Here is a 20062-nt window from a genome sequence, read left to right as displayed (position 1 = left end):
TCTGTGGAAGTGTTCATTTTTCGGATCTTCTCTTTCCTTTTGTGTGTGAAGGCTGCAAGTTGACTAATCAGCAGGCTGTCACTTCCAATCATCTCTGAGCTGTGTTGTATCTGCAGGCTTTCTCGCTGTCTATGTCTCTCTTGCTCTCTCTCTTATTCTATCTTTCAGTCTCTCTCTCATTTTCTCTCTCTCTCTCTCTCTCTCTCTCTCATTGTCTCTCATTCCTCATCTTCTGCTCATCCTTTGTCTTTCCCTTCATTTTTTCTTCCTCTCCCTCTGTACTGCGTATGTTTGTTTATGTATGTGCATGTGTGCACAAAAGATGGTGGTGCAAGGCCTCAGGAAACCCATGCTCTATGGCTTTTGCCAGTTGCAGCCATGTTTGTCCTCCCAAGAGAGCTGAAATGATGTTAAACATATGGAAAACAGCAACCATCATCAGCATCACTATCTTAGCATTTTGTCCCTCAGCAGAACACTACACTTACGCATGCACAAGTAAAGTCCAAGACCACACTTTACTGAAATTCACTTGAGACACAGTTTAGTTTCCTTCAGTTAGGTCAGTCTTGGGTCATTGTTTGCTAAAGTTTGTCAGATGAAGTTTATTTTGCCAGAAAGTCTCTTATATAACTGTACATTTTACTATCTTATATGTTAATACCAACATTGAACCAAACTAAAATCTGCAAACAAAGTCCAATAGAAGAGAACGCATATTTGGAAAAAAATATAACAGTCAAGATGCTCTATGTCCTTGGGTTTATAATAGTCCATGAAACATAAAACTCAGGATCACCTTGGCCCTGTTTCAATTAGTTCTGTGTATCTGCAAGAATCTTTTTATACGATACATATACCAATACATGTGTTGCGATGCAATGTGTTGCAATACATTGTGTTAGTGTAAGGAATATAATACTTTATAATTTTAAGAAAGCTGTCTTTGAGAACTGAAAAATCTGAAAGCTCTCCAAAGCGTTTCGTCATCTGCCTTCCTCAGGGAGAATGATACAAAACAAATTCATCATTTAACCACCTATTGATTATATTACTATATATTAAATAAGATGTTTTTTCTTTATGACCATAACCTTCCATTGCAAGAATTTAAAAGACATGTGACTGTCACAAAACTTCACAGCTGTTTTATGACACATCTCACAAGATGCTGGCAAATTACATGTTAACTGTGCAGGTCTTCATTAAATATCTCATGACGTCCTCTCCAGGTTTGTCTTTACCCTCTGCTACAGTAAAGAGAGGTCATAAAGGCCCTTGGAGGATTGGTGTTGCATTCTGTGATCATTACCTGCAGTGCCATCTTGCTGCTTTTATTTTAGTAGGCTTGACATGTTTACCTTCCCAAATCCATTTGTGTCTCTCAGCGTTTTAAAGACCTGTCATTAGAGCAGAGGAATGCAGAAGGCTGTGACTTTGGTGTTGTGTAGCAGTGCAGTCAGGCATCTCACATTTTTTGTAGGGATCAAACCAACAGAGACCAACAGTGTTTTATTAATATTAAGTTTTAAATGAATCATTCAGTCATTAAAGTCATTGAAGAAAGCACAATTGAACTATTTATAATTTTGAGCTTATGTCTTTGTGGCATTACCTTTCCTGTCTTTATTCTTTTGTACCTTGTGCAGGGTTCATTTTGTTTCAAGATTATTTAAGGCTTTATAAGCAAAAGAAGGTGCAGTTACTTGGTCTTATGTTATTGCAGCCTGTATGCAGAACGGTAAGATCCATCCAGTTGATTTGGAAATTGCACTGACTGCTCTTTTGTTGGTTGGTTCAACTTGATACCTGCTCAGTTCTAAAATGTCAGTTGTCCCAGTAGCTATTGGTGAAACAAGCTGAGGCTCAGTGTTCATGACAAGCCTGATCAATCACACTCTATGGGACTGACTTTGTGACTGACTTTTGGGACTGCGAGGCATCTCCAGCATGTAACGTGCCAGATCAAGTTGTTTTTGACTTCCCTTCCATTATCTGTTGCTTCGAACAAGGTAAAAATAACATAATTATTAAAACATCTCATTGGTACATGAAACAAAAATATCGTATGCCATTTTACATGCTGATGTATCTATATGTTTTATTTTAAAGCAAAAAATACTCATTATTCAATTCAATTCAATTTTATTTATATAGCGCTTTTCACAATAATTGTTAATTGTTTCAAAGCAGCTTTACATGAATAGATGTAGGGGAAAACACAGAAAAATCGATAGATAATATAAGAAGCAGAATACAGCGGCTAATAATAAACCGTACAAGCGAGCGTAGTAGTAATGTACCGTATACATGAAAGTGCTAAATTAAGCCAATTTTGCCTGACTCTCCATAGGATGAAAAAACCCTGTGGGAAAACTCCTAGAATGAGAAAAACCCTTGAGAGATATACATATATATTTATTTACAGTATATAAACACAATAGGGATATGAAACGGGTAGGCGGATTAAACTGGTTCAGCAGGTGGTCGCTGGTCAGGCATTGGCTGGGTATCACAGTGAAGGGCAGCCAGTAGATCAGTGGTGTTATGACCTTCACAGCATCAGGAAATGGGTGTTGTTTGTCTCATTGTCCTCGGGGTCGAGGACGAGACAGGGAGAGAAAAACAGAATCCTATTAGCGTAGGGGCCGTTCGCATGTAATGCAAGTTTCATACAGTATTTTGGTTTAAAATCCGCTCGGTTCCAGACAGGCTAACTATTATAGCATAAGTATTTTACCCAGATGAGTTATGTGAATGCTTTGTTCTGGACAAACTTACTATTGCAGGATAGGTACATTTACTTGACATTTTATGTGAATGCTTTGTTAAGAATGTCTTAAGTTGTCTTAATGTCTTAAGACATTAAGAACATTATTTGGTAAATCAGGGGTGTCAAACTCAAGGCCTGCGGGCCAAATCCGGCCGAGAGTTTACAAATTATGTTAATTATGTGGCCCGCAAGAGTTTACAGATTATTTTATTGTTATTATAAGTTTTATTTTTTCCAGGTTATTTCCTACATTGATTTTTTTAGCAGCCACCAAAACTAATTTTTGTCCCGCCAAAGTCTTTTTGTAATGGAATTATAGTGATAATGTTGATGATTGCATGAGAAAGAACGAGCAGCGCCCTGCACACGCACACTACTAGAGTAAGCGTGTCTGAATGCGAACGCTGCAGCCTCCGGAGGTCGCATTTCCAGGCTGCATACGTCATCAAGACTGTCTTGTTTCAGAATATTAACAATTATAAAGTTAAATATTATTCTTTTAGATAGTAAATAGCTGTAATATGCGTATGCGAATGTAATGGTAAGTTAACTTAAATAAACCAGGCTTGATGACGCTGCCTACAGTATGCGACCTCCGCATATGGAACGGACAGTATCTGCTCGTTCTTTCTCTCCCTCTCTCGCGCACACTCACGCGGATCCAGTGAGAAAATGTTTTCCATCTCGTGTACAGAAATGTTTCGCGATGTCCTGCTGGGATTAGTTTACAACGCGTTTATTCCCGCTAAATACACAAACTAATGACTCATCTGACTCATTAATAAACGATTGAAACTATTGATCTGTAGCCTACAACACTGAACTCATGAGACGTCAGTCAATCAGACACTCAAAGCCAGGTAAAAAATCACAGCTTTTTTGTAAAGAGGGCAAGAAATGACAAGTGAGAGTATGTGTCTAATAAATGCATATTGTGGTGGAGATTGTAAAGCTCTTTATTAGTATCTAAAATGCCTCTAATTTTCTGACCTGCACAATGAAGGATAACAGAACATTTTGAGTGTACTCACATACAACATGTGTTTTTGTCACCACAATTATTTTTATTATTTTTATAATCTGTAGAATAGTTGTACTCTATACACTTTGTCATTATTTGCCTGGGCTTCTACTTTCAAAGCTAGGTGTTAATTGAGTTATTAACAAAACCAATAGTAAGCAAATGCAGAGAAAATTATGCAATGTACAGTAATAAAAGATGATGCATTCATACAGTCGTTCAAATACAACCGTCCCTTTGAGATTAACCGTAATGCTGATGTGGCCCGGGATGAAATTGAGTTTGACACCCCTGTGGTAAATCATTCCAGAGCTTAGGGGCTAGATATAAAAAGGATCTACCACCTTTAGACACTTTTGATATTCTAGGGATAATTAATAGGCCAGATTTTTGTGAATCGCAGTTTACGTGTTGGATTGTATTCTGATAGTAATTCTTTAAGATACGAGGGTGCTAGGCCGTTTTGTAGGTGATTAGCAATATTTTGAATTGTATGTGATATTTAACTGGTAGCCAGTGTAAAGATGCCAAAATTGGACTAATGTGGTCATACTTTTTAGATTGAGTACTCTTGCAGCGCCATTTTGAACTAGCTAAAGCTTGTTTACCTGATTTGCGTGACATCCCCCGAGTAACCAGTTACAATAGTCTATTCTAGAGGTCATAAAAGCGTGAATACATGAGAGTTATCATTAACTCTCATGCTTTAATTAATTTTAAGGCATTCTTTGATTGAAAAAAATTCAATAAAGCCAATTAAAACAATGTCAGTTGAGCATATCAAATGAACAGCATACTAGATCAAATTTTTTAAAGTCCCTGGAAAAGGCAGATAATAAATGTGTTCTGAGTTTGTCACACACCAACCAAATTTAAATGCTGGATAAAACACCAAGTATATAAAATTAGTTTTGAAACCACGCCCACTCGCAGAAAAGCTGCCGTCTCTCTCAACCTTCAAATACAGCTACAACCTGAATGAATGCTCATGATTGTGTTGGGGCTAAGCCATGAGCAGGGGCTTAAGTGAATCATCGAGCCACCGTTTTTACTCTGCCCAAATAATCCTGAATAAAGAAATGGTGAAAAACTTTTTAACGATCTAGCTCTGCAATTCAGTACTAGATAGTTTACAGTCTTTTAGTGTGTTTCAGCAATACATTTCTAACATTTGTAATTAAGAAACATTTTTCAAGATTGACTTTACAGAGACTTTAAGATGTAATAAAGGCTGTCAGATTTTAAACTGGGATATACATTGTTCAAGGGAATTGGAGGGTATGTGTGGTACAGCAAGAAAGAATAAGAGAGACATTTAAACATTTAACCCCCTGGGGTCTAAAAACGCGGCGCCGCGCTTTGATGTGTTTTTTCCTTATCATGGCAGAATCAACTTAAAATACTCCATCATTAATAATCATACACTTACGTGTTTGACATCATTTGAAACGGTAAAGGGTCTTCTTTAATATGTGTTCATTCACAATAACAACAGATCTTTGTGTTTTTGTCAAACAAAGAAAATAAACAGGGTGTGCATCCAGACATTTCTGTCTCCGCCAGCTGTCTCTCAAAACACGTTACAAAAATCAATTGAAACTCCGCGAATACTCGTCACACAAGCATGATACACATTTACAAAGAAAGCATGAAATGTCTACTTTTAAACAAGCTAAATATAATCGAAAACAAATCACGCCTGTTTATGTAATCTGCATTGAAGTAAAGAGAGTACTGTTTTTCCTGGCTGACTTCATTATCTTTAATTCTGTCACGCCCACAGGCGGAACCCACTGTTGACATGGAAATCAACAGACGAGCGGTTCAAACCATAATAAACTAAGCATAAAGTTTATCAGATTTAAAGACTTTACCGCATGTTTGGATTATAAACTTTATACACACACGTGAGGAATATCTTCATTTATGTCTGGACATTGAGGAAGAGAAGCATTTATCTTTAACGTTACCTTAGAAGAACAACGGAGGACGCACTGGAGCTGGATTAGAAGTAAGTAACGTTTAACAGTTAATTTATACCATTTATATTTGCTATCATGTAATATGCTCATGGCTTGTGCAGTTCAGCCTAAATACAGTAAGCAACCTCAGCAGACTGCACGCTTCGGATTGAAAAACTTTCGCATTGTTTACAAATGGACGTAATCTCACGTAATGGGGGATTTCACTGTTGCATGCTGTAACAGTGTTAAACACAGTTATTCACTTATATCCTTTGTGGCAACTTTCAGTAAGCCTGAACTGCTGTATCTTTTAAGTGTGTGCTGTAATATGATTCCATGTTTACATGCTTATTTACAAACAAATCCGTGTGACCTCCCGTAATGGCGGATATCTTTTACATGTTTTACAGCGTTAGACACAGTTATTCACTTTCGTATCCTTCATGGCAACTTTGAGTAATGCTGCACTGCGGGATTTGCTGTAAAATGATTCCATATTGTTTACATGCAAGGCAATTCCATACATTGCGCTTTACACGCGACACCGTTTTTATGAGCGCCGCGTTACACGGAGACACGAGCTCGCGCACATGGACGCGCCATATGCGATGTGTTTTTAAAGTTCATACGCGCTTACAGAAACGCGTTTAAAACAGAAGCTAGACGATAAGGGGATGGGCATCTGAAAACAGTCATCTGAAAACAGCTTTTTATATAACTAATCGCTGCAGATGTTTATCTGAGATTTAGTTTATGTACAAGATAGTTTATATGAATGTAGTATCAGTGACATTTACCCATCAGTTATATATGTAAGGGTATTTCTGTGGACAATTTATGCTAACAGCTGTTTATAACTCTCTTAGAGGTCTGCATCTCTCTCATCAGTACAAAACTATGAAGTGGAAAAACACTTTTTGGACATAAAGTTATATGGTAACATGAGCCACATGAAGTTTACAGCTCTGTTGTGTATCAGTTTCTTAGTTTATACAAAGTTTTTGAATAGGGTTTGTTTCCAAATAAACTGAAAATTTCCTACTGACCATCATTTTTATTTTGATTATATTGTTAACTTAATAAACCTCAAACAAACATGTATACATTTGTCCTCACATTCTTTACTGTAGTTCACTCTCAGATTCCTGCCTAAAGGCTCATTATGCAGCTCATTATGCGAGCCTTTGTTTGCTAGCTGTCAATCAATCCTTCTCGCATACGGCCCCTCTAAACAAAAAGTGTCTTACAATTTCTAAGTCAATACATTGTTTTATGTGAATAAGTAGGCAGGATGATTTTCACATCATTTTAAATAAAAAAAACTCTAGACTACTAGATTCTGTTTAGAAAAGTCTTGTTAAAACATGTTTAGTATGGGTTTTGTGGACTTATATCACTGACTTAAAAATTTTGCTTTTTTAAAAACCACGCATAAACATTTTTATCTCAAAAATACAAACATGTACATACATGTAGCTCATATAATATTTTAGCCCAGTTTGTGCTGAACGCAGTGGTATGAGACACTTGCCATTATTATGTTTTAAAGCAACTGAAAAAAGACCAAATGTAAGAGCATGTCAGAACCTCTGACAGTGTCCCAAAATGGTGGGACCCCAGAGGGTTTAAGAGGGAGACATTGAAGGGTTTATTAGAAAGGTCGAAGGATTGAGGTTTAATGAAGCAGTTAAACAGCAACATAGTAATCCAGGCAGACCAAGCAAGACAGACCACATAATGTGGAGATTAATAAATAGGCTTGTTTTTAATATATATTTCTATTATTGTGAGCTGTTCCTCATTATGATCATTAGACATTATTTGTTCAATGTTTTATTTTCATTCCCTGACCAAATTTTTAAACTGACAAATTATTTATCTGAAAACATATTTAGCAACTTTTTGACACAATATCAGCAGCTTATTTTAGAGCACAGTGCATCTTGATATCCATGTTTATCCCAAATGTTGTTGTTCGAATAAAGTAGTGGTGTGGTTGGCTATTAACAATACAGAATGACAAACTTTTACAGTTGCTCAGACGGTAAAAGCTTTGTGTTAAGAACTGGATGTCTGGTATGTAATTTGAAGGTGGAAGATATTTAGTGCTTCTTTTGGCATGCTCTGGAATCACTTTTATTTTTGAGATATAAAATATTCTGACAAAATATTATTTCCTCTATATTATTCCTTTTTAGTATGGTTGAAAGGCAAAACATTGTGATGAACTACAGATTCAGGCTTGCTTGGAAGTGGATCCATTCTAAGTTGCAATAGAATTAAGGAATAATGAGAGCTCAGGTATTAAGAGAGATTGAGGTAAAGGACACAATTAAATATGTTTTAATTCATGTTAGGCCAAGTCGTTAGGAGGGCGGGGCGCCCCCCTTTTATAATGGTAAGGGAAACACTGTGCCTTAATAATATACAGTATGTACATTTTACATAAAATATCTGTTCTATTTCTATTCATTTATTTGTAAGTGACATTACGAGATTTTATTAAGTTACTTTAATCAATTATTTTAGTGATATTTACAAAGCCACTTAATCATTTTTTACAGTTATGAATTTACGGCTGCTAGGTTTAAAAAAGTCATACCACATTATTATTATTATTATAAAATACATACATACACACATACATACATACATAGAGATGCTTAGTACAATATCTTTGCTTCTGACAAGTGTCTGTAATAAATCAGTAAATCAATCACAAAACGTGTTGACAGTGGCAAATAAAATGCTTGTCAATTTAAACAAAGCAGAAACTTTTATAAAACCGCTTTAATTAACAATATCTGAACTGTGCTCTTTTGTATACTTAAAATTTCTCATGTCTTTTTTCTTTATACCACATTAATCTCTTTAGAATATTGCTACTTTTAGAAAAATTGACATAATTATAAATATTATGAACAAACAATTAAACAGTGTCAAAATTCGACAACACAAAGAATTGAGATATTAATTTTAAATACAAATATTTAACAGATTTAATATTTAACAGACCTCACCCCGGATATTCTGAAACTAACGTTAATTTTTTTATGCTTAATGCATTAAGATAGTTCAATTAAAACATATTAATAAACATAATATAAACAATATTTATTGAAAATGTAATGGGAATCAGATGCGCCCAAAATATAAATGCAACGCGTTGTGCTGCAACATTATCTCACATAAGAAGTATCTGCAAAGAAAAATCACACAAGAAATATCTGCACGAATTAAAAACCGGGGTAAGTCGCATTATTTAAGCCTTTCATTATGTTGGGATGATTTTGTGTATAAAATCACAAAAAAAATACTGCTGGGTTTTTACAGGCAGTGTCACATGTATTAGGCTCATACTAAATTCTCTGTTGCACTTCGTATAAATGGGCATTACACGTACAGTCATCTTAATAGTTGTATGCGCTGTTATGCTGGCACATTGAGGGAATTTGTAAGTATGCGCCCCTGAAAGCACTTGCAGAATTCTATAAGACGAATTGGCGACTGCCCCGGGGTAGCAACGGGGTCAGCCCCGCCTCCTCACTAAGATTAAAGTTTTTGTATTTTTCTTGCTCAAAGTTGCTCTCAGATTGGTCTTAAGCTAAGACTCCTACATAGAGTTTTTAAGCTAAATTAGAAGCTCTCTTCGAGAATTTTAAGAAGCTTTAAGAATATGGGCCAAGATCCTCAGAAAAGTGCATGCCAAGATGTTTGAAACTGCTTGCTTTCTCTCCCGGTGTCCTGCCCATCTCAAGTGGGGTGTAGTTCTGCTGCTGCCTCCTCCTAAAGTCAACCACCAGTTCCATGGTTTTGCTGACATTGAGGTAGGCTGCCTTGTTGTTGTTGGAAATAAGGCCCAACACCACTGTGTCATCGTCAAACTTAGTAATTAAAGTAGAGCTATGAGAGGACATACAGTCATATGTATAGGGAAAGTAAAGCTTAAGCTGCTTGTGGTGATTTTGTACTCAGGATAATGATGATCAGTTTTAAAGGCTGAACTATTATTTATAAACAGCAGCCTCACTTAATTCCCCATGCTGCTGTCGATGTGGGGTGAGTGGTGTGCAGAAGGTGGGAGACTGCACCTTCAGTGGATCTATTAGGACAAATAGCGAACTGTAGAGGGTATATATTATTAGGAATAGATGAGCAAATATGATATTTGATAAGCCTTATTGTATTTATGAATGCAGTTGTAAAACATACAGGAATCCACATCTCTATTTTTGAGCAGACTCCATGATTGTTGTTATCAGTGTATTTATGTATTTCACCATTGTCTCTGTATTACCATATTACGCAAATATGTTTACATGAAAAGCAATTAAGAAGGGGAGAGCCACCTGACTTGCTTACATTTATGTCTTGCTAAGTCTTTGCTAATGTGTCAGTGCCTCATTTTCAAATGTTAGACAACCATAAACACAGTTTGCGGATAGAGCCCCTATTTCCATTGCATTTCATATAAAACATATAGACTTATGATTTTACATTGACTTTGTATATAATATACTTTGTTTAATTGTTTTTGCATTTAGTGTGTACACCCCTTAACAGTCAGATAGCAAAAAGCTTACACCAGAAAACAAGTCTTAAGGGTCAAGATCTTTGCATATTGGATTCGAAATTTGTGCATGTTAAAAAATAAATATGACCTCATTGTGTGACGCTTACACACTGCCACCGAAACTTTCGTTTGTCATAAAAAATTTGGATCAGGTAATTTTCTGCATTTTACTTATCCGGTGTTTTGACATCAGAGGAACCGTACGTATGTCAAAATTAAGAATATAGTGACTGAAAGGTTGATCCACATCGTCTTGCAATACAAAGCATGACAAACAAAGTGAGGAATACAAAGAGACAGAAATGTGGCCTCTTTATTACACTTACTCCAGTAGTGAACTTGCACACACACCTAGAGCAGTGGACAGCTGCAGCAGCCCTTATCAAGGAGGAACCGTGAAAGCTGCCTTGCTCAAGTTAGCTAAAAAAGAGCTTGTTGCTATTCATCCATTCACAGTAAATGTGCTAACGTTACGAATAGGGGTGCAACGGATCACAAAACTCATGGTTCGGATCACATTACGTTTTTTGAGGCACAGATCAGATCATTTTTTGGATCAGCAAAAAAAAAGAAGTATGGGAACATTCTAATAACAAATCAAGAAATTACAAACATTTATAAAAAAATAACATAGTTGCACATTAAGTAAGGTCTAAAATTATTAGGTACAGAAATCAAATGAATTATAACACTGAATTTATTGTAAAGCTTCAGAAGTTATTTTCTCTTTGTCTTTGGTTGTTTGATTAACATTAATGACACAGACTTAAGTAGGTCAATTGAGCTTGCTGTCTCTTTAAGACCAAGTATGCGCAGACTGAATATCTCTCCGTGTGTGCACAACTGAGTCCCCTTAAACGAGCGCACACGCACAGACAGAGGGCGAATTACAAACTGCGCAGCATCACAGTCGTCCCACATAAAAACGTTACGTTGTTTTTCATTCTCTATTAGCCAAATGTATTTTAATACACTACAGTATGAGAGACAGTAGCACAACTCTCTAAAGTTTACACATCAAGAGTTCTGATCTTTAAGATGATTATGTCTGACTCGAGCTGGACCGGACGCATTTAACCGCACGTGCGTTTGTGCATAAAGTAAACTGCTCACTTTAGCGCCTTTTTGCAGTTAAACGAATGTTAACATTTGCAAACCTTTGAAACACAAATAATAAACTTTCCCTATTTAAATTTGCGTATTAATCCGCGAATCACATGCAAACCGAACCGTGGGGATCAACCACGATCCGTTACACCACTAGTTACGAAGATTTAATTTTTTTATTGTTTTGCGATTTTTTTTTTGCAACTGATGAATTATAAAGAATCAGATACTGTGTGCAAGGTTTGTGTTTTGCTCCTACTGAACACAGCCAGTTCACTGAATGTTTTGCCACTCAGTCCAACTAAGAGGAGTGTGTTTCGCTGGGAACTTGGCATCAGTGCATACACTTGGTCTATACAATCAATGTATGGTGTTATGCAGTATTTTTTCATTCAGTATGGACAGACAAACACGTTGCTGAAAACTTGAGGTTAAGACACAGCGTTACACATCTCATCCTTTCTGTCAGTCCATTACTCCCCTATCTTATTCTCGCTAAGTCTTGCTAAGCAAGCAGTGCCCACATCCTGTCAACAATCTTTCAGCACCTCAGAGGCATATCAATCGGGGCACCTGACATCTCCTCTCAAATACCACCCCCAACTGGCACTACCCACTACAGAAAAGCTCAGATTAGAAGACAGCGGAGTGACATAAAGCCCATTTGCCAGCGGCCTACACCCACCATTTAGCTTTATGCCACCAGCAGATCAGAGCTTTTTGGCTGCCTGTTTGTTTATCTGTTCGGCATTACATGTGGAGACTATATCCTCTTACACATTATCATTGATGTCTAAATATGTCAAACTCACTTAAGAGGTCATGCCAACAACTTTACTTCTGCTGACATGATCTTATTAAAAATATAGCTGTTTTTCAAATATTCTCGGGATTATAAGCCATGTAGAATCAGAGAATTAGGGGGAACATAAGCACAGAATGTTTTGGAAAGTTACTTTTTGCTTATAGAAAGCATGTAGCTGTCTCCTGTGATATAAGTTGAGTTTTTCAGTAGTGTGGTTTCGGAAGAACTGTTTGCACCAAACACAGCGAGCTGAGTCACGCGATGACAGAACTGCAATGCTACGCCACAACATTCCTCAAAAACACTTAAAGGGGCAATGAACCTGCTGATTTTATTGTTTTATAATGTTGTCTGAGGTCTATGATGTTTGCGTGCAAAAGCAATATGTAATAAATTTTGTAACATGGATTAGTGACTCTCTGGAGAATGGTTCGTTTGGGGGAGGGGCGGGCCGCATTGTGAAGATCTGGACGTAAACGCCCACTGCTATGATTGGATAGCTTCATTCCCCGTCATTACATGTGGGGAAATGTTTTGAAAACATTAATGTGTAAAAATAGCAGCCGAACACATATGTTTGAGCCACAAAAGACTCTGGGTGCTAAAGTTGATACACATAAATGACAATACGTATAGTAAAGTAGAAACAAAACTTTAAAAACTCGACGTGACTTAATTACCATATACAACACAGTAAGCGCGCATCAGAATCTAAACCGCGGCGGATAAGTCCTTATAAATAACTTTGTATATTTCTATTGTGCTTGTGAGGTTGCTCTGACATACGCCTAACGCTACATAGCACAGTTATATGATAAAAGCTTTGTTGGACCTTTCAAATGCAACTTGCCAAAATTACCGTATACAACACAGTAAGCGGGAATCAGAATCTAAATTGCGACTGGTAAGTCCTTCCTTATCACTAACTTTGTATATTTCTATCGTTACAACCCGAATTCCAGAAAAGTTGGGACATTTTTTAAACTTCAATAAAATGATAACTAAAGACTTTCAAATCACATGAGCCATTATTTTATTCACAATAGAACATAGAAATCAGCAAATGTTTAAACTGAGAAATTTTACAATTGCATGCACAAAATGAGCTAATTTTCAAATTTGATTTCTGCTACAGGTCTCAAAATAGCTGGGACGGGGCATGTTTAACATGGTGTATCTCCTTTTCTTTTCAAAACAGTTTGAAGATGTCTGGGCATTGAGGCTATAAGTTGCTGGAGTTTTGATGTTGGAATGTGGTCCCATTCTTGCCTTATATAGATTTCCAGCTGCTAAAGAGTTTGTGGTCATCTTTGACGTATTTTTAGTTTAATGATGCACCAAATGCTCTCTATAGGTGAAAGCAGGCAGGCCAGTTCAGCACCCGGACTCTTCTACGAAAAAACCCATGCTGTTGTAATAGCTGCAGTATGTGGTTTTGCATTGTCCTGCTAAAATATACAAGGCCTTCCCTGAAATAGATGTCATTTGGAGGGCAGCATATACCTTTCAGCATTCACACAGCCTTCCAAAACATGCAAGCTGCCCATACTGTATGCACTTATGCACCCCCATACCATCAGAGATGCTGGCTTTTGAACTGAACACTGATAACATGCTGGAAGGTCTCCCTCCTCTTTAGCCCGGAGGACACGGCGTCCGTGATTTCCAACAAGAATGTCAAATTTGGACTCGTCTGACCATAGAACACTATTCCACTTTGAAATAGTCAATTTTAAATGAGCCTTGGCCCAGAGGACACAACGGCGCTTCTGGACCATGTTCACATGTGGCTTCCTTTTTGCATGATAGAGCTTTAGTTGGCATCTGCTGATGGCACGGCGGATTGTGTTTATCGACAGTGGTTTTTAGAAGTATTCCTAGGCCCATTTAGTAATGTCATGCCGATGAGTGATGCAGTGTCGTCTGAGGGCCCGAAGACCAACGAGCATCCAATAGAGGTCTCCGGCCTTGTCCCTTACGCACAGAGATTTCTCCAGTTTCTCTGAATCTTTTGATGATGTTATGCACTGTAGATTATGAGATTTGCAAAGCCTTTGCACTATGACGTTGAGGAACATTGTTTTTAAATTATTCCACAATCTTTTTACACAGTCTTTCAAAGATTGGAGAGCCTCTGCCCATCTTTACTTCTGAGAGTCTCCGCTTCTCTAAGACATACCTTTTATAGCTAATCATGTTACAGACTTAATATCCATTAACTTGATGTTCTCCCAGCTGAATCTTTTCAAAACTGCTTGCTTTTTTAGCCATTTTTTGCCCCCGTGCCAACCTTTTTGAGACCTGTAGCAGGCATCACATTTTAAATGAGCTAATTAAGTGGACAAAAGTGCACAATTTCTCAGTTTAAACATTTGCTATGTTATCCATGTTCCATTGTGAACAAAACACTGGCTCATGTGATCCGAAACTCCCCCAGTTTTCATTTTATTCAAATTTAAAAAACGTCCCAACTTTTCCGGAAGTCAGGTTGTATATTACATTTGTATTGTTAAGTGTCGGACCTTTATTAATCGTTTAATGTTTTTAGTGTTTAGACACGAATGTTACAACAGGACATATCAAGCGATCTCTTACAAAGCAATAGTGAAATGCAGTAGCTTAAATAAATTAAAATATTTTACTTACTGTGTATACTGCTGTGTCATTTTAGTCAGATCCAATATTAGTAGTGCTTTTCTCTCTGCAAATCCAGCATCGACTTGTGGCTTCTTTACAAATAAATCTGTGGTACACAAAGTAAACAAACACTCACCACACGGGCTGGAACTTCTTTAAAAACAAACTTTAACCATGCATTCCTAATGTTATTTTCCGAGCCTCCGTGTTAAGGTTATACAGCGTCTGTGTTCTTCCCAGACGGTTCTTCCACAACCGAACACTCCGTTTTCATGGATACTCATAACAGATCACCGCGTCAAAATAAAAATCTCACAGGAAAAATGTATTTAAACTAAGTTTTGGTTACATTTGGCAATCTATAAAGACATGTTTACTGATTGTTGAGGCACTGCATGGTTTGCTTTGCCCCTGGTCCACACGTGCGTCACGCAAAGCTGTGGGCGGGCCTTCAAAGTGGTTGCTGTATGGAGAAGGTGTTTAATTTCTAATCTGACGTCATATTTCAGCACATTCCTGAATCAACTGTTTTCATTGCTTGGTGCCAAAAACTGTTATATTTCAGTAAAGAGGACATTTTCAGTTCTCAAGCTTGCAGGATGTTCATTTAACTATGATTACCTCTTATATAACAGAATATCAAGTTAAAATATTTTTTTTGATTCACTGCCCCTTTAAAAGCTCATTGGCACTCCATGTCTACTTATTTAAATAAACATACATGCTCACGCACTTCTATACTGTGAAGACAAGGACAAATAGATCTGACAAGAGCATTACGGAGGAGACTGTGGGAATGACATTAACGGCTATGACTCCAACACCCTTTTTTGGGTTGACATTCAAGATATACATTTCAGCCCAGCGTTCAGCTGGGTCCTCCCACATCTATGCCAAGAGTTAACTTTGTTCCCAACAAAACACATATATATTCATAAGTTTACAGTACACTCACATTGAAGTTCCTTGTAGATGTGTAGAGGCATTCATTTAGAGAAAGCATACAACATAAAACATAGCTTGTCTAACTTCTGGATTAAATGAGCGAGACCCCAGCAGAATACAAGAAACAAAACAGTAGCTATGGTTTGAAAGCATCTTCCTAGATAAGTGGTCAGGTATAGTTTTGCCATGGAAAACAATTATTTCTTATTGGGTATTTGACCAGTATTCTAGATAGACCTTTTATTAAAGACCTTGAAATAAAATATAATTAAAGCATGTAATAAAGTTATTATCACCTTAGAAATGTCTGCAATCAATCAACATAAAGAATATGGCAATTTTGTGGTATAAAACTCAGAAATTGTTCTTGTAGTGTTGTTAGCTCTATTGGTAGAGCATTGCATAAGTAGTGCAAAGGTCATTGGTTTGTTTCCCAGGGAACAAACTGATAAAATGTATGTGTTGAATGCTCTGTATGTCGCTTTGGAGTTCAAGTGTGAGTGTTTATTTCAAAAGTGCCATAAAGATCCAATGAGAATGAGATAATAACAATAATACTTGGTAACTTGAAAGAAAGGGTAAAACAAGCATCCAAATGTAGACTGAAGTACGCATTTAGATATTTATTATATTCTTTCTTTCAAGTTGACAAGAAAATATTGTTTACTGTATGACTAGTCAAACAAATGGATATTTTTGAAAAGTTTAAATAAGAAAAATATATAGCAGTTATCTACCCTGCAAAAACTAATTTCTGTAAGGTAGCTCACCACATACAACCAGACCCCACCACCAATGTTTTATAGTGTATAAATAATATTATTTTTCATTATTTAAGTAGTCATATTTTTAAGCAAAGCTACAGGAAGTTCAGTTTTATCATAAAACTCTTTAAAACCTGATCAGCTAGTACTATGCTAATGAGCGATTGCTGAAATATGTTTTCACAATCATTTAACCCACCACGGGCAATCGAAAGTTGCTGTTTCAAAACTGTCATTATTTTTAACCCCTACTAAGCAAGTGTACATGTGAATGTACTTATAATGTTATTGATGTAGTATTTTTTGGATTGTAATACAAATGAACTACAGTGGTACACTGAAGAGTGGATGATTGTAAAACCCGCCCACAGCAAAAACAGATTTGTCTTATCAGAAAGACCAATTAGCCAATTAGTCTTGTTGCTCTCTCTGTCAGTTCTTTTAAGACTTAGAGATGGTTATGAGACACTGCATGCTCTGTGCGTGACTGTAGAGCATTTGATGCCAGTGCCAGTAGTTGTAATTTGCAGGTGGATTGAGCCTCCAACAGTAAACAATGACTCAGGCCCAAGTAATCTTAAGCTTTAAAGTAATTGCAGGTTACTCCTTATCCTCTCTTGCCCATCAGAAAGCAAAATCATGCCACAGACATCCATGACTTATGCCCACCCATAGCTAGTTTGTCATTTATATAAAAATAGCTCATCTTGCACTCTTTGTACATGAATGCTAAAAAATTATTTAGGCATAACTTAGCCATGTAGGCAACCACTTTTCTGTACAAAACACTGTAGTACCAACAACCACTACATTATTGCAGAAGCATTTGTGAAATGTATGGCCCATCTTATTTTGATATTTCTTTTCTTTCTCGTTATGGTAGTGTTCAACTGTAACTTTCTTTAGAAATAAGACAAGCAAACTGAACTCTGCTGAAGTCTGTGAACCTTTAAGAATGCCACTGTTTTATGTTTATTTCTGTGACATTAGCATCACTTTTATTCAGAGTGTGATGAGTGGGGGGGGAAACGAATAATTGCTGGTTTGTAAATCTCTAATGCAACATGCTAAAAAGTGCAGCTAAGGCCATCACTTCGACAAACAATCAGGCTGCTATTTAAGAGGACAAATTATAGGTTGCTCTGGGCCTGAGGATCAAAATAAAATGTCAGAGGAGAAGTTCACAAACAAGAGTCACATTGGTTAAAAGACAATGGCTCAGGGTTCCAAACACTGTTGGAAAGAAAGCCTAGTAAATACGATTTTGACTGCTTATTGTTGCTCAAAAAAGCTTATGTAAGCCTGAAAATTCATTTGAATTTTACACGGCTATGTGCCAAGGTTACGTTTTGTTAATGTTGATAATATTATTTTTATTAATAGTTATAAATTGTTTATAATTTACTATTTGTAGTTAATAAAAATAGCATGAGAATTTAAATTCTGTCTTTATATAAGAATAACTGGGACAGCTTTGGACATGATTGCCTGAATTCCCCTTACTTAAACTTTTCTAGTCCAAGCCCATAAAAAGTTATTTTATAAAACACAAATTGAGATTAAAGAGGTCTTAAAGGGACACTTCACTTTTTTGAAAATAGGCTAATTTTTCAGCTCCCTTAGAGGTAAACAATTGATTTTTACAGATTTCCGGGTCTGGCGGTAAAAATGACCAAAGAGTTTCAATATTTTGCGTTACTGTCTTTCTGCATTTTGCTTTCAGTCATTCTTTCTCTATGTCTCCATTGTGGTTGGATAGTGCAGATGAAGGGGCGGTGTTATTATAATAAGATCCCCATACTATGTCACGCAGGAAATCTGCATTAACTATTTTTCACATGCCTGTAAAGAGGCTTACCAAAACAAAGTTACAGGGTTGCTATTTTTCATGTTTTCTAGGTTAGTAGAAGCACTGAGGTCCCAATTATAGCACTTAAACATGGGAAAAAAATTAAGATTTTCATGTAATGTCCCCTTTAAGGCACAAAAAATAACTAATAATCGGACTCTTGTAGCAATTAGTTAGAAAGGCGGCTATGTCCAGTGTGTTTGTGTGTGTGTGTGTGTGTGTGTGTGTGTGTGTGTGTGTGTGTGTGTGTGTGTGTGTGTGTGTGTGTGTGTGTGTGTGTGTGTGTGTGTGTGTGTGTGTGTGCATTGGCTGAAGACCACCTCTTAAGAACTAACAAGTACTTGATGCTTTAAAATTGCTTATATTTTTTATTAAATTATTTTATCAGCAAATCTGTTTTGAAAATGACTGGTACACTGTCAAAAATTAAGGTACATAGCTGTCACTGGAACAGTACCCTTTAAAAAGGTCCTAATTTGTACCATTTAGGTACAAATATGTATTTTTGAACTGCCAATATATACTTTTGAAGTACTAATATGCACTCTTTTGGTACAAAAGTGTACCTTTTTGAAAGGGTACTGTCCCAGTGACAACTTTTGTACCTTTATTTCTGAGAGTGTACTATAAAAATACTTAATATCGGCAACGATAATTAGCCAGGGCGATTATCAGGCGACCCCTAGAATAAATCTATACACATTTTTTTAATCTTTCCACTGTAGCTCTTAAATCTTGTTCACAGTTTTTGATTATGCTAAGTTTGATAATACAGAAGTTATATACAGATTAATTTTATGATACTTTTATACTTTTATTGTGTTTAGTCCTGTTTGAAACTTAAATAAGCCTGATTACTTTAAGTTAAAACTATGACTTTTTTCTTTTTTGAGTAAATTTTTTGAGTAAACTAGACTTTGTGACTGATTTCATACTGATTGTTCCCTTGCGTAAATATGTCTAATGTCAATTGTCAGACCTGTTTGCTGAGAACGAAACAATATTGCTCATTATGTCTGTTAGTTACGTAAAGAGATTTGGTCTTAGAAGTCCAACACTGGGTACTATTATGGGTAAAACATTGCCCGTAAAACAGGAAAGGAACAGGATTTTTGCTGACTTGATTTATACACATCCGGAGTGTGTCGCAAATGGGTGTTTCTGGTTGCATAATTGTAGGAATGTGTAGATGTGTTGGTCGTTTACATCATAGTAAGGGGGCATATACTTTAAATATGATACTTTTATGTCATAACAGGAAACTAGTTGCATTATATATGCCTCTCTATGGTGTAAACATTTTAATGGCATGTGATTATCACATTATTACATTTAATTGCCTTTAAAAGTTTTGATTATATCTGACTATATTGTTTTTCATCAGACTGCAGTATTAAAGCATACATATGAAGAGTTTGGTTCCAAAACGCAATAAACGCCATTTTTGAAAAAAATGAGTTACTGCCAAAATCAGTATTATATCAGGTCAGTAGTTAAAAGTAAATAATTAATTTTACGCAAAATCCAATACCCGCCGTGATATTCTGTCATCTTTTCTCCCTTTTTTCCCAAAATGCGACAAACGCCACTGCTCCTTTTTTACAGAATGCAATAAATCCATTTC

The 20062-nt window shown here is 36.5% G+C and overlaps 1 protein-coding gene across 2 annotated transcripts in view; it reads left to right on the top strand.

Annotated features, from left to right (window-relative positions):
• The window catches only part of LOC141365292 (BRISC and BRCA1-A complex member 2-like), a 204982-nt gene that overhangs the window by 102227 nt on the left and 82693 nt on the right, over nucleotides 1-20062 (top strand). The window lies entirely within an intron of this gene.

The sequence above is a fragment of the Misgurnus anguillicaudatus genome, chromosome 7 (genome assembly GCF_027580225.2).
Source record: "Misgurnus anguillicaudatus chromosome 7, ASM2758022v2, whole genome shotgun sequence".
Taxonomy (NCBI): Eukaryota; Metazoa; Chordata; class Actinopteri; order Cypriniformes; family Cobitidae; genus Misgurnus; species Misgurnus anguillicaudatus.
This window is presented reverse-complemented; position numbering and strand designations above follow the sequence as displayed.